Source organism: Capsicum annuum, chromosome 12 (genome assembly GCF_002878395.1).
Source record: "Capsicum annuum cultivar UCD-10X-F1 chromosome 12, UCD10Xv1.1, whole genome shotgun sequence".
Classification (NCBI taxonomy): Eukaryota; Viridiplantae; Streptophyta; class Magnoliopsida; order Solanales; family Solanaceae; genus Capsicum; species Capsicum annuum.
The window spans coordinates 127,310,490-127,326,444 of NC_061122.1; positions in this window are offsets into that span (position 1 = coordinate 127,310,490).

Sequence of the window (15,955 nt, forward strand, 5' to 3'; positions counted from 1 at the left end):
TGACTTTAGCCAGGCTTATGACTCATGCTCAGCAGATAAAAGATCAAAAGATTAAGATAAGGGAAAAGCAGAATAAGAAAGCAAGGATAGGTAGTTTTAACTTTTCTCAGCCCAAATCAGAAGGAGAAAGTCATTCCCAGTTTAATCCTAAGTCATCATTTCCAGCTCCTTCTTCAGCTAGTGCTCTAGCTCCTAAGTTTAGGGAGGGTAACAAAGATAGAGCGCCAGGCTCTAAGTCTCAAGGCAGTGTTAGCAGTGTCCACACATATCCTCTTTGCCAGACTTATGGCAAGCACCATTAGGGTATATACAAAGCTGGTAGTGGTATTTGTTTTGGGTATCGCAAGCCAGGCCACAGAGTCAAATAATGTCCTTGGATAGGTCCTCAGGGTAAGTAGAACCATTCCCCAGCTCAGTCCGGTCGCCCAAACCAGTAGGGTGCCACCTCTAGCACTACTAGAGGGCAACGGCCAAATAGACTTTATGCTTTTCAATCCCGACAAGATCAGGAAAATTCTCCTGATGTGGTTACTGATATGTTACAGATCTTTTATGTACATGTTTACTCTTTGCTAGATCTAGGAGCTTCTTTATCTTTTTTTACTCCCTATATAGCAGTTGATTTTGGAGTTAGTCCCAAAATTCTAGCAGAGCCCTTTTCAGTCTCTACCCTAGTGGGTAAAACCATCATATCCTGGCGAGTATACAGGAACTTCCCGGTGATGATATTTTAGAAAGTCACTTCAGCAGACTTAGTCGAATTAGAGATGACTAATTTTAATATTATTCTCAGCATGGATTGGCTTTATTCCTGCTATGCCACAGTCGACTGCAAAAATAGAATAGTCCAATTCTAATTTTTAAATTAACCTGTCCTAGAGTGGAGGGGTAGCACTTCAGCTTTCAAAGGTCAGCTTATTTCCTACCTTCGGCCAAGAAAAATGATATCTAAGGGATGTGTCTATCATCTTATTCAAGTTAAGGACACTAGTTCTGAAACTCTTAATCTTGAATCAGTCCCAGACATAAATGAATATTCAGATGCATTTCTCCAAGATCTTCTAGGAATTTCTCCAGAAAGGAAAATAAACTTTAGCATTGATCTTCTTTTAGATACTCAGCCTATATCTATTCTGCCATACAGAATGGCACTAGCAGAATTCAAATAATTGAAAGAATAGTTGAAAAATCCCTTAGATAAGGGATTCATCAAGCCTAGTATGTCCCCATGGGGTGCACCAGTCTTATTCGTGTGAAAGAAAGATGGTTCTCTCAGGATGAGCATTGATTATCGTCAACTCAATAAAGTCACAGTTAAGAATAAGTATCCTCTTCCCAAAATCAATGAATTATTTGACCAACTTCAGGGTGCCAGCTATTTCTCTAAGATAGACCTCTGATCCGACTATCATCAGCTCAGAGTTAGAGAATGTGACATTCCAATACCCCAGCAGCTTTCATGGACTTGATGAACCGTGTGTTCAAGTAATACTTGGATATGTTTATCATAGTCTTCATAGATGATATTTTAGTCTATTCCTGCAGTGAGCATGATCATACAGACCATATCAGAATCGTACTTCAGAATCTCAGATATCATCAGCTATTCGCCAAATTCAGTAAGTGTGAATTTTGGCTAAGGTCAATAGCATTCCTTGGCCATATAGTTTCAGGTGATTGCATTAGAGTAGATCTTCAAAATATCGAAGTAGTAAGAAACTTGCCCAGACCTATCTCTCCGTCAAATATCAAGAGTTTCTTAGGTTTGGCTGGCTATTTCAGGCGGTTTGTTAAGGGATTTTATTCTATTGCATCCCCTATGTCTAGATTAACTTAGAAGAAAGTCAAGTTTCAGTGGTCAGATCCTTGCGAGAAGAGTTTTCAGAAGTTAAAGACTCGACTCACCTTAGCTCCAATCCTAGCTCTTCCAAATAGTTCAGATATTTTCTTAGTGTATTATGATGCATCTATAGTAGGTTTGGGTTGTGTCCTCGTGAAGCATGGTAAGGTCATATCCTATGCCTCCAGACAGCTTAAACCCCATGAGAAAAATTATCCTACTCATGATCTTGAGTTAGCAGCCGTAGTTTTTGCCTTACAGATTTGGAGGCATTATCTCTATGGTGATCATGTAGATGTGTTCACAGATTATAAGAGTCTCCAGTATGTCTTTTCTCAGAAAGATCTCAATCTTCATCAGAGAAGGTGGTTAGAGCTATTAAAAGATTATGGCATGAGTGTCCTTTATCATTCGGGCAAGGCCAAAATTATGGCCGATGCTTTCAGTAAACTGTCCATGGGGAGTATTGCTCATGTTAAGGCCAGTAAGAAAAAGTTAGCTCAGGAAATCTATCAGCTTGCCAGACTAGGTGTTCGTTTAGTCGATACAGAAGAGGGTGACATATGAGTTCAAAGTAGTTCAGAATAATCTCTAGTTTTCGAGCTGAAAGAAAAGTAAGATAAAGACCCCAGTTTAGTCAAGTTGAAAGAGTCAGTCAAGGATCAGAAAGTAGAGGTTTTCTCCTAAGGGGGAGATGGTATTCTGCGTTGTCAGGGTCATCTCTGTGTTCCAGGTGTAGATTACTTAAGGCAGCCAATCTTGCAAAAACGCATGGTGTGCGCTACTCTATTCATCTAGGGGCCACAAAGATATACCGTGACTTGCAAAAAATCTATTGGTGAAGTGGGATGATGAGAGATATTGCAGAGTTTATGGCTAAGTGCTCTACATATCAGCAGGTTAAGATAGAGCATCAGAAGCCTAGTGGTTCCATACAGGAGTTCAGTATTCCTACTTAGAAGTGGCAAGTTGTGAACATGGACTTCGTGACGGGTTTGCCTCATACCCATCATCAGCATGATTTAGTTTGGGTCATTGTAGACAGGATGACCAAATCAGTTTATTTTCTTCCAGTCCATACCTCTTATTCAGCCGAGGATTATGCCAAACTCTACATCAGAGAATTTGTCAGATTACACGGTGTTCTGCTATCTATTATTTTAGACAGAGGTACTCAGTTTACCTTTTATTTCTGGAAAGCATTCAAAAAGGGTCTTGGTACCCAAATTCATCTCAGTACAGCTTTTCATCCTCAGACAGATGGTCAAGCAGAAAGGACTATTCAGACTTTAGAAGATATGCTAAGGACGTGTGCAATTGATTTCAAGGGTAGTTGGGATGACCAGTTATCTTTGATAGAGTTTGCATACAATAATAATTATTATTCCAGCATTAAGATGGCTCTATTTAAAGCTCTCTATGGTAGGAGATGCAGATCTTCAATTGGTTGGTTCAAAGTTAGTGAGGCCTCAGTCATAGGGCCTGACTTAGTATTCATTGCCTTAGATAAAGTCCAGTTGATTAGAGAAAGAGTCCAAGCTGCTCAGAGCCAATAGAAGTCTTATACAGATGTGCGTAGAAAGGATCTCGAGTTCGAGATTGGTGACTATGTCTATCTAAAAATCACTCCCATGAAAGGAGTGAAGAGGTTTGGCAAGAAGGGAAAGCTTAGTCCCTGATATGTCAGTCCCTTCAAAATTCTCAGTCTCTTCGGTAAGGTAGCTTATGAGCTCTAATTGACTTCAGATCTAGCCTCAGTTCATTCAGTCTTCCATGTCTCTTTGCTCAAGAAATGCGTAGGTGACCCAGCAGTTGTAGTCCCTATTCAGAGCATAGATATTCAGAACAGCCTCTCTTATGAAGATATTTTAGTCAAAACTCTAGACTATCAAACTCTTAGACTGAGGAACAAAAAAGTCCCTCTAGTCAAAGTTCTTTGGCGAAATCAATCGGTCGAGGGAGATACTTGGGAAGCAGAAGCAGATATGCATACCAAGTATTCTCACATCTGCTTCGCTAACTCAGATCAAGCTCAAGGCAACAGTTCTCCTTAATCTTTTCAGTTTCATGTTCAGATTTTAGTTACAAGCTTGGTATCCATGTCATGCTCAGAATTCCATTATAAACTTGGTATTAAATACCAATGCTTATTCAGTCATACATTCATATGTCAGTTCAGTTATATAATCATGCATCAAATATGCATTCTCATTGTAAGAACCTTAGTTCATCAGAACACTCAGTCATGTATTCATGAATCAGTTACACAAGCATCAGATATGTATGTTCAGTATGATATATTCAGTTATCATTCATGTCAGTCATGAGATCATGTTCTAATTTTTCATGTTCAGTATGTACGTCATTTTATATTCTCTCCTCTCTCAGTTCATTTGAGGATGAATATTCTCAAGGGGGAGATATTGTAATACCCCATACTTTTTCCTAGCTTGGAATTGTCTCAAGAATGTTAGAAACTTTCTTTGAAATATGAATCCATTTTTGTACACGTAGAATTTTTAAGATTTTTAATTTTTTTCATGTGGGAAATTGAATTATCTTTCCAATGATACCAGTTTTGTCTAAATCCGGTATCGGAGTAAAAAGTTATGGACGTTTTACTCAGAGCTGTTAGAATCGCCCAGGTGCGACGGCCAGGTTGACGGACCGTCGATCTAGCGATGGACTGTCACCTTGACAATCACAGCCAAGGCAATGAGGCAACCTTCTGGATAAGGTGTGATGGATAGATTGATGGACCGTCGAACTTGTGATGGACTATTGCCAAGCCGTCGCTACATAGGTAGTGAGTCCTTTTCTTAGTCCACAAATGACGATCGAAACGACGGACCGTCGAGCCAGCGATGGACCATTGTATAAGCCATCACACATCCCGTTCAGTTATTTTTAAGTTATTTTTAAAGGGGATTTTTGGTCTTTTACCACCCGTTTATATACTTAGTAATATTCGACCAAGGCTCCAAAATTCATTATTCTTCCACAACATTAAAGCTAGGGTTTTCTCCCTAAGAGCAATCCTTAAGCAACAAAATCCAAATCTTCTTTAAGAAACTAAGATATTCAAATTCTTCAAGTTCAAGAACTTCAAGAAAACTCACTACCCAGGTATGCATAGTATTCATTCATGGACTTTTGTCATCCATGAAGCCCAAGAACCTCTTTTCAAAGTTCAAGTGTATGAATTTTTTTTATGAATTCCATGTTAGGTTTGTTTTGTTCATGTTGATAATGACCAATTGAATTCTATTACATGTTTTTAGTGATAAATCTTAAGTGGGATTCATTATTAATGGTGTAGCTTTATGTGAATCCATGATTTAACCCTTGAATGGTGAAATTAGAGTTGAATCATAATGTTTACTTGTTGTGTAATGTTGTCTACATATACTATGCTCACCATATGTTTGATTAAATGCCTATGTGAAGGAAAAGTGCCCTACTAGTATGCTAATATGAAATCCCCATTCGTGTACAAGTTCATGCATGTCAAGTGTTTGATGAATACCTTAGTCAATGAATTATGAATGTATGTGTGGCCATTGTGGTGCTTTAGAACTTGTACTCTATGAATACTCTAACTTATTATATTATTGATTGTTGATGTGATCATGTATTCAAGAAAGTCTTGCTTTGTCAGTTTCTTCCATCGAGTCCTGGGGGTACTTGTACCCGATAATTTAGCTGTATGCCTAGAGCCAATGTCATGTTTTCAAGATACTCTCAGTCAAGCCATGTTCAATAGAATTAAGTTAGTCTCATTATTCAGAAAAATTCAGTAATCTCAGTCAGTTATCAAATCTCAGTAATATTCTGTTAGTCAGCGAAATTCAGTTAGCTCAGTCCAGTCAGTTCAGTTAATTATGTTCAGTGTCTATCTAGATGGAAGTAGAAATTAGCAACGAGCGAATCCAAGGATAGGAACCCACCTGTTTTGAGGGTGTGATTCTTATAAGCAATCCTTGCATTTCAGAACTACGTAGCCAGCGTAGGTTGAGATATCATAGCCTATTATTTGAGGGTAGATGAGGTGGTGTAACTTGTTATATGAGGGTTCCCACCATTCTCACTAGAGTTACCTACTATATAAGGGTTACTCATAGATTATCCTTACCAGTGGCGCGGTATTGACACCCTTCTAATTGGGGTTACAGATTGGACCCCAACTTAGATTTACTACGTTATTTGGGGCATATCGGTTAGATGACTACTTTTCACAGTTGCAGTTATAGAAATCAGGACTATCTAATACAGTCATTCAGTCTCAGTGTTAGAACTCAGATAGTTTTACAGAATTTAGGACTGTCAGATACAGTACAAAACTCAGCTAGTTCCACCAGATTCAGGACTGTCAGATACAGTCACTCATGTTATCAGTTATATCAGACATCAGAACTCAGTTATCAGTCATATTATTCATGAGTAAATTCATGTTATCTCAATTTCAGTTACAGTTACTATGTATTTATGCATGTATTCTCACGTTCATATTAGTCAGTTAGTTAGTATTGTTCATATATATGAACCCCATGCATGTAGCCTACCTCACATGAATACTAGTACATTCAAAGTACTGACGCATTTGTGCTATGGTGTCTTATACCATAGGTTCAAAAGCATGAGCTCTAGAGCATCAGTAGCATTCCAGTCTCAGCAGTCAAAGTTAGCAGTGAGTCCTCATCTTTCGAGGACATGACATTTCTTTATTATCTCATTAATTAATTTATTAGTTGGAGTTAGTTGGGGAAATGTCCCATCAACTCCTTATTCAGACAGTCATGTTTTAGAGGCTTTTTCAAACTACAATATTTGCAGATAGTTTATTTCAGTTGGTTTTGGGTATTTCATACCCCACCCAGATGTTATATTTTATCAGATATTATGTCACAGTTTTGAACCTTATGGCCTTTTAGTTCATGTTTCCGTACTATACAGTATATTATGCAGCATACAGGTACAAATATCAGTCATGGGTTTGCTTGTTGTCCTTCGGGGTCATGAGCACCATCTAGCATTTCGGGTACCAGATTTGGGGTGTTACACTGTGAGCAAGAGTTGACACTACCACATTGTTTATTGATTTATGAGATCCTCTATTACTCTTCCCTTAGAGGCAACACTTAACCCAAGGGATTCCAAAAAACAAGTTACATCTCATGGACAATAGCTGACACTACCACGTTATGTTTTGATTTATGAGATGCTATAACTCTTACCTTCGAGGCAAGACTTAGCCCATAAACTTTTAAATAACAAGTTATACCCCATGGATAAGAGTTGACACTAAAATACTATACCTTGATTTATGAGATATTTTATAAATCAAGGACTTTCAAACGACAAGTTATGCCCCATAGGTAAGAGCTGACGCTACCATATTATGTCTTGATTTATGAGATGTTCTAGAACTCTTGCCTTAGAGGCACGAGTTAGTGCAAGGACTTTCAAATAGCAAGTTATGTCACATGGGGAGGAGTTGACACTACCATATCGTGTCTTGATTTATGAGATGTTCTATAACTCTTGTCTTAGAGGCAAGGTTTAGCCCACAAGTTACACCTCATGGAAAAGAGTTTACACTACCACATTGTGTCTAGATTTATAAGATGCTCTATTATTCTTACCTCTAAGACAAGACTTAGCCCAAGAACCTTTCAAATAAAATAAGTTACGCTCAATGAGCAAGTGTTGACACTACCACATTGTGTCTTGATTTATGAAATATTTTGTAACTATTGTCTTAGAGGCAAGACTCATCCCAAAGGACTTCCAAACAACAAGTCATACGCTTAAATTACTTTGATGTCAAAGAAAAGAAGATCTCTGCACAGATTATTCAATTTTTTATTTATTACCAAATTATAATAGAAGTTGAGGAAAAGAAAAAAAGAAGAAAAAATAAAGAATAGAAAAAAAAATTGAGAAAAAAAGAAAATGAAAAGAGAAAAAAAGGTTAGAAAAAGATAAGACCAAAAAATAAAATAAAGATTGAGAAAAACAAATACGAGAAGAAAAAATAAAAATAAAATTTGAGGAAAAAAAAAGAAATGATAAAACAAAAAATAAAGGTTTAGATAAATAAATTATAAAAGAAAAAAAATAAGAAACGAAGAAATAGATAATTTTTTAGAGTAAAAAGGGGAAAACAGAAAATGAGTAAAAGAAAATAAAGGTTGAGACAAATGAATTAAAACAAAAGAAAAGATAAGAAAATAAAAATTAAAATAGAAGTGGAGAGACAAACAAGCATGAAAATGTTTCAGGTGTAAAGGAACGAAAATATACTTCTATTATGTGCATATAAAAAAATTAGTCTTTAAAGATTTTATTTTAATGATGGACAAAAAATAAAAATCACCCACAATTAAGCTATACCACTTAATTTCGTTGGTCCCGGCCCGCTCAATTTGAAAACGCGTACTTGAAAATTTTCCATCTACAAACAATTTTCAACTACTTTATATGGTGGTATTTGAAAATTATATGGTTTCCTTAGTAGCAGTTAAGAATTCCAACTAACTAAACAATTCACGCATACATGACTTTCAAGAGATAAATTTGGTGCTCTTTTTAGCTAAGCATTTCTGAAATAAATTTTACATTATTGTATCCAGTTAAATTTTGAACTATATTATAGCATTTTGCTTGTTATAAGTCAAATTGCGAAATTTACTTTTACGAGATCATGAAAGAAAAACAATATGTTTTTTTCTATTTGCTTCTTTTCAGTTTAGAGTCGATTTGAATTGATTTATTTTAGATGTTTTTTAAGTCAAAATAACTTTTAAAGTGTTTTTATGTATAGTATCTGAGTAAGATTAAAAGCATTTTTAAACACTTATTTTTAAGTCAAAATAACAAAAATAAGTTAAAAGTCATAACTTAAGTTTTTTTACTTGTGACTTTCAATATATAAGTCATAAACTTCAAGCTCGTGTAAACATTTTTTTAATCTATTAATGCCTTTTAACAATAATTTAACTTATGCATGTACTCCTTTCATTCACTTTTACCGGTTGATGTGTCTTGGAAACACAGTATTTTTGATACTTAAAACCATGAATTTATGCCTGGACGTAGGCTGTTTTAGGAGATATAATGTGCTTTTGTGCCTATTGCAGGTGAAATAGGTCAATGATAGTGTAGGGCTGAAAATGAAGAAAAAGACCTATTTAGATGAAGTTTGAAGATGATACAAGTCACCATACGAGTCGTCAACACATCATACGACTTGTAGGTTGACTCATAGGCACAACAGTGACAAAAGCCAAGCGATGAAAAGATACGATAGGAGTATACGAATCATAAGATGCAGATACGAATCTGAAGAAGCTGTCGTCAGGAGAACAAAAACTAAAGTCAAGATTCGGAGTTGAAGTCTCAGAAGTGAACGAGTCGGATGTCTGAGTACAATTTGTATGGACAAGTCGTAAGTAGACCAGTGTCTAGAGGTAAAAAGACAGAAGTCCCAAGTGGATACGAGTGAAGGCCACGAGCCGTATGGTCATCGTACAACTCGTGAGCAGGAGTCGTAAGAAGAACAAAAAAAAGTAGAAGTATGGAAGATCAGACACTGGAATAGATGCGATAGGCCTGGTACAACCTATAAGGAGAGCATATGGGTGGACGAGTGAGTCGTACCATGTGCCGACATAACTTTTCCTTGTCCATTTTTATTAGGACTTTTGAGTATTTTTGAGATACTATAAACACCCTAGGGTTTATCTTTTACTAGGTTACATTTTTTGATATCTTTTTACGTTCTAATATACTCTATTACATACTTTTACATTGTTCTTGAGATTTTGGGTTATTATTCAATATTAGATTTCGGATTTTATTCATATTACTGTGCAATTAATTTCATGCTTTCTTTATTGATTATCATGGATTGTTACATAAGCATGAGAGACTAATTTCACTGACTAGGGTTGTGGGAACTCTAGTGGATTAACCACGTAAGGGAAGTTGGAGATCCATCTATTCTAAAGTATATGCATGTATCTTCTTCATAAATATTTGACCTCTGAGCTACAACAGAAGCTTGTGGACTATCGGTATTCGTAAATATCCTCACAAGGGAGTTTGCGATTGAGAAAAAAAGGTTAAGATAGTAATTTGAGATTCACTTCCACCTTATGATTCCTCCATCTCATCTAATCAACTCAAGAATCAAAAGGTGAGAGTTGAATTAGAGTCATAGACAAAAAGCAATAAGGCGGCGTTCTGAAACTCACAAGGTAACGAGTAAGGTTTATAAACACGTTCACCAGACTGTTGATAATACATAACTTGTCAACTTTACAAGTAGAGCAGCAGAATAGGTCGGTTGAACACGAGAAACTTATAGAGTTAAGAAAACAGGGGGAAAACATTCCTAGTATTCGTTTTCTATTATTTACAACTCAAAGCATTCAAGTTCGATTACAACTTACGATTGATTTCCAAAATCCCCCATTTACTTTTCCGCAGTGCTCATAGATTCCATCAAGTTAAGCAACTGTTCAATGTTTTTCCTGTTGGTTCAACCCCAACCTAGTTGGGTTACTATATTTGGCATCGACCGCAACATACTTCTTTGGATATTAGTTTTGGTCGACATCAACTTTTGGCGTCGTTGTCGGGGAAGACAGTGTGATTTGTTGATTGACTTTGATGAAGTTTGCAAGTTTTATTTTCTATTTTTTATTTGAAATACACCAATGTATGTCAAATACTAGGAGAAAAGGCAATCCCTTACTCCCTTTTGATCAAGAGCCAGAAAGAATCCTTTAAAAACCATGAAGAATGGCAAAAATAAGTTCGTGATGGTTTTCCTATTGAGGTTCTAGACCCTCAAAATGTTCCTCTTCCCCCACCTGATGATCCACAAAATATTGCTGACAGGTAGACTGATGTTGCACCTATTTATACGTCTAAGCACCATAACTTACCCATGTTTTTGCTAAGTTTTGAGGATAAAATACATAATTCTTGCACTTTGTCTATTTTTAGTTAAGTGAGCTGACCTATATTATTAGCATGCTTTTCAGGTACTAATGAGGAAGATTACGACACTTTGGGGACCTGTGGATAGCAAAGGAAACTTCACATTAAAGGAAAGCAACTTTTGGACTGAATGTGATATATGGGAACTTTTTCTCGGGCAAACTCAATATTTTTAAATAGTTAAGGATGCAGTAGCAGTTTATTACAGAAGGATGTTATTAAAAGCCTGATGGCTGAATTTTTAGGGAGGCATTTTTTATTTTGTATTATTTTGAAAACAAGAGAAAGCGGCTTAGCTTGAGGAGAAAGAGAGAGAAATGTTTTTCTCTCTTATTTTCGCTATTCATCTTCTCCACCAAGATCGTTCTAAGTTTTGGTATGATGAATATTTCTATTGTGATTTCCATTTTATTCATGAGTAGCTAAGTTTATTTGTTAGGGTTATGGAAACCTTGTAGTATACTCTCTATTGCTATGGGTTTTTGAATTTATGATGTGTTAATTCACTTATATCATTACTCTCTTCGTTATGATTGGATTCTCGTGGTTGCAAACATAGGGAATGTGCCATTATAGAAATAACTTGTTCGATAGAAAAGTTACTATTTGGAAAAGAGAGTAGTGACAGTAAAATAGAGTTTCCAACCTCTATTTTACACGTTAATGCCTTAGCAGGATTAACTACTTGGAGAGTTTGTATGGATTGGTTGTACACTTTGGATTCGAGAGAATTAAGGTGAATAAATCCTTGATGGTTGAGAAACACTTGTATTTAGAATTAGAATACATCTCTCTATAAGTGCATGCATGTATAAATCCTTATTACTCAAGTTAATAGAGAAGTAAAAGCTACAAGGTGGACATAACCCTAACTTGTCATTCTCTGTGATCAAATATTAATACACATATTGCTTCATTGTTATATTGTAACTATCGTTTCAAATTTAAACCAAAACCCCCATTCAGGAACCTCTGACCAATAGTCCAGTAACAACTACAATACTTAGTAACACAGTATTCCCTATGGGATTCGACACCCAACCTGGTTGGGTTCTATATTTGACAGCGACCGCTTACTCTCTCGTAAGAGAGGTATAATTTAGGCATATCATAGATGGAATAATTTTTAGCAGCAGCAGCTGAGAAAGCTAGATTAGCTGAGGAAGCACGATTTGCTGAAGAGGCTAGGATAGCCCAGCCAGCAGCGCTAGCGAGGCCAAGACAAGTGCCTGCACAATAAGGTAGAGTTCAAAGAGGTAGAGCTCTAATGATTCCTACTTATCAGCATCTTCAAGCATATGATGAGGAGGAAGACATAGGATATGTTGAACCTGCTGAGACAGGAGCTATCATTCCCCCTACTCTACCTCCCAATGTGAAATTTGACACCACCAGTGCTATAATCCAAATGCTAAATTTGAAGGGTGTATTTTTGGGATAAGTAACTGATGATACAAACATGCATCTTGCTAATTTTACTGGGATCTGTTCATCATATGTTATTCCGGGGGTAGACCAGGAAGCTTTGAGACTAAGGTTGTTCCCATTTTTATTGACTAGAGAAACATTATTATGGTTAGGGGTACTTCCGAGAGGTTTAATCACTACTTGACATGAGTTGCGCAGATAGTTTCTGAACAAACTCTTCCCTCCTGCAAGGATGCTACAGCTGAAAGATAAAATCTATAATTTCAAACAGCTACTTGCAGAATCTATGATGAGGCATGGTTTAGATTCAAGAAGAGGTGAGCAAGGTACTTAATCACAGGGTCCAACTTGTTGTAAATCTTCTATAAATCACTGAATGTCAAATCTAAAGCAATGGCAGATATAATTTCAGGAGGTGCTTTATGCGTCTTTGGTGGAATACTGAATAGGATATGCTTCGGTGACTAACAGAGGTTGGCATACTAGGGATACAAAGTGTGGTGTAGGTATATATGCTATTGGGGAAGATAATACTTATGGAGTTAGTCATGAATTGGTAGCAAAAGACATTGCACAGCTACAGACAGGTATTGGGTTTCTTATAAAATAATTCAGAATAATGAAGTAAATGTAGTTGTTGCACAGGGATCTACTTCTATAACTTTTGATATTGAATCTGAAGAGGAAGTGAAGTATCTTGATCGTAGGTTTGCAGATTTCCAGCCCAAAGGCAAGGAAATTAAGGTCGGAACTATTATAATGACAGATACAGAGGCAAAAGTAGAGAGAAAGATGGTGATTGGTGATGGAAAGATGACTACAAGGAGAAAAGTAATAAGTATATTCCATCAGGCAGTCGAGATTCAGTATCCAAAATGGAGGCAATGTTATCAAAGCAAGTCAAAGGCCAGAAAAGTCAAGAGAGCGGTCTTAATGAGATTAAGGCAGACCTGTCAGGGCTGAATCACAAAGTTGAGTCACATGCTACTGCAATCAAACAACTGGATCAGTAGTATGGCCAGATGTTGGCCATATTGAATCAAACATAACCTGACACTCTTCCTAGTAACACAGTTGCAAATCTAAAGAATAATAGTCAATGTCATGCCATTACCACTGGGAGTGGTAGAACCATTATGGATCTGCTTGTACAAATTATTGATGAGAAAAAGAATTATGATGATTTTGTTGATGTGGAGAGTAGTAGCAAGCAATATAAAGGAAAAGGTGAGACTGATGAGCTTGTTATGAATCCCATTTCTAGACCTCGCCCTCTTTTTCCTCAAAGACTGAAAAGAAAACAAAAAAAGGGTAAGTATCAGAAATTTTTGTCTGTGTTAAAGAAACTATCAGTCAACATCCCACTTGTAGAGGCATTGGAGCAAATGCCAAGATATGCAAAATTCATGAAGGATCTAATCACAAAAAAGAGGTCAGTTAGTTATGAGCCAGTCGACTATATTCATCATTGCAGTGTTATAGCAACTAGATCTTTGGTAGAAAAGAAAAAGAATCCTGGTGCTTTCTCCATACCTTGCATTATTAGATCTTTAAACTTTACTTGGGAATTATATGATTTGGGGGCTAGTATCAACCTCATGCCTTTAGCAGTATATAAGCAGTTAGGGTTGGGAGCTTCTACTCCCACCACCATGAGATTAGTGATGTCAGATAGGATTGTGAAAAAGCCAGTTGGTATTCTATATGATGTATTGATGAATGTGGCTTTTTTCATCCTTCCTGCCGATTTTGTGATATTAGAATGTGAAGTGGATTTTCAAGCCCCAATTATCTTGGGAAGACAGTTCATGGCTACAGGAAAAATGTTGATTGATTTAGAGCTAGGACATCTGATGCTGAGACTCAATAATGAACAAGTGATATTCAATGTATGCAAATCCATGAAGAAGCCTGATGAGTTGAGAGTTATATCTGTGAGTGATGTGTTTGATGAAGAGATAGACTCTTTCCATGATATTGATGAAGTAACTGCTTGGGAAGATACTTCTGATACTGTTCCTATTGAAGATAGATTGGGTATTGAAACTCTAGTAGTCGTGATCATGAACTTTGATAATGATGGTATTGAGGACTCTAATGAGAATGCATGTGCACTCTATGGTAGTAATTCTTACACTTATGCACAAAAGAAGCATGATTTGGATCTGAAGAATAGAACTACTCTACCTTCTTGTCCATCTATTGAGGAGCCACTCGTCTTAGAGTGAAGGCCCTTTCTTTATATTTGCGATATGTATTTTTGGGGGCCAACAACATTTTGCAGATAATCATTGCAGCTGACATGGGTGAGACAGAAGTAAAAGCTTTGTTATCAGTGGTGCAGAGATTGTGGGTATACCACCTGGTATTTGTACTCATAAAATTAAAATTGAGCCGGATTGTATTTTACACAACCTAAATCGAGGCCTTGTCGTAATGGGTATCCCAAGTCCAATCTGAGTCGGGGACCACCCCCGATACCCAACCCAACCTCTAAATGCATACCCTGGGTCGGATGAATTCTGACCATATAACAAGATAGAGTATTTGCAGATATACTGACATTGGGATAAGTCTACTTCCTAAACCAACCCAACCAAGTCAATCCATCCAATAACCAACCAAACCAAGATAATAGCCCAATATGTTGATATATATATATATATATATATATATATATATATATATATTCCAAAACAAAATGGAACAATCATAAGTCAAACATAGTCAACCAGTGTAAGCCCCAATACCAATACAATTGCCAAGGCAGACACCAATACCGACACCGCCCATACCAACCCATAGTAATTCTACAAAGCCTCTATCCGAAAGTAAAAATAATATCAGATCGGAACATGCCCCCAATCATAGCCAAAACCAAAACCTATGAAATGTCCAAATCATTTAAAGTGATCCATGACATGAAATAGAGCTTTTTGGAATATGGAAGCTCACTACTTTAATCCAACATAAGCTGATCCCGAATTCTATCACTGAGTAAGAGGAGTAGAACGACTGATTCTTACATCGCGTGGGGATACAGCCACCCGAATAAGGGTTAGCGAGTGAATTCTAGAAAGTACTCAGGATAAGGATACCATAATGCCAACCTTTAAAACCACATAAACAAATATGTACATTCACAACCATGTATACACACACACATATATATAGTCTATGCTGAAAAAAGGAATCGGGTTTAACATGTCTTTAAAGCCATTAACCTAGGTATGTGTAGCTTAATTATCCTAGAACCACCCATGGGATATATGGGTCCGATGTCACCCCTTGAATGGGCCCCGATACATGTGATCGCACGAATTAGAGATACCATAGGAGTAGGGAATTCCCGTGTACCCTTCGCTCTCCATGATACATATATACAAGTGTAACTTAGGGGATTCTTGTGTACCCCATAAGTATAGTATGCGGTTGCTTTAACCAATCCTCATGTTGGCAAACATGAGTCTTCAGTGTTGGTCCATTGGACTCACACCTTTACGGTTAGCTATCACACCCCGTTATTATTTTGCAATTAAAACCGTTGTCGCACAACAAAACCACTAATTCCATTTATTATTAACCAAGGCTATAAGAAGTGGTATCGTCATACCAACTATAGCTTATAAGCAATATCCTTAGCCAATCATTTTAAAGAAGTGGGATTACCATGTAGCCGGA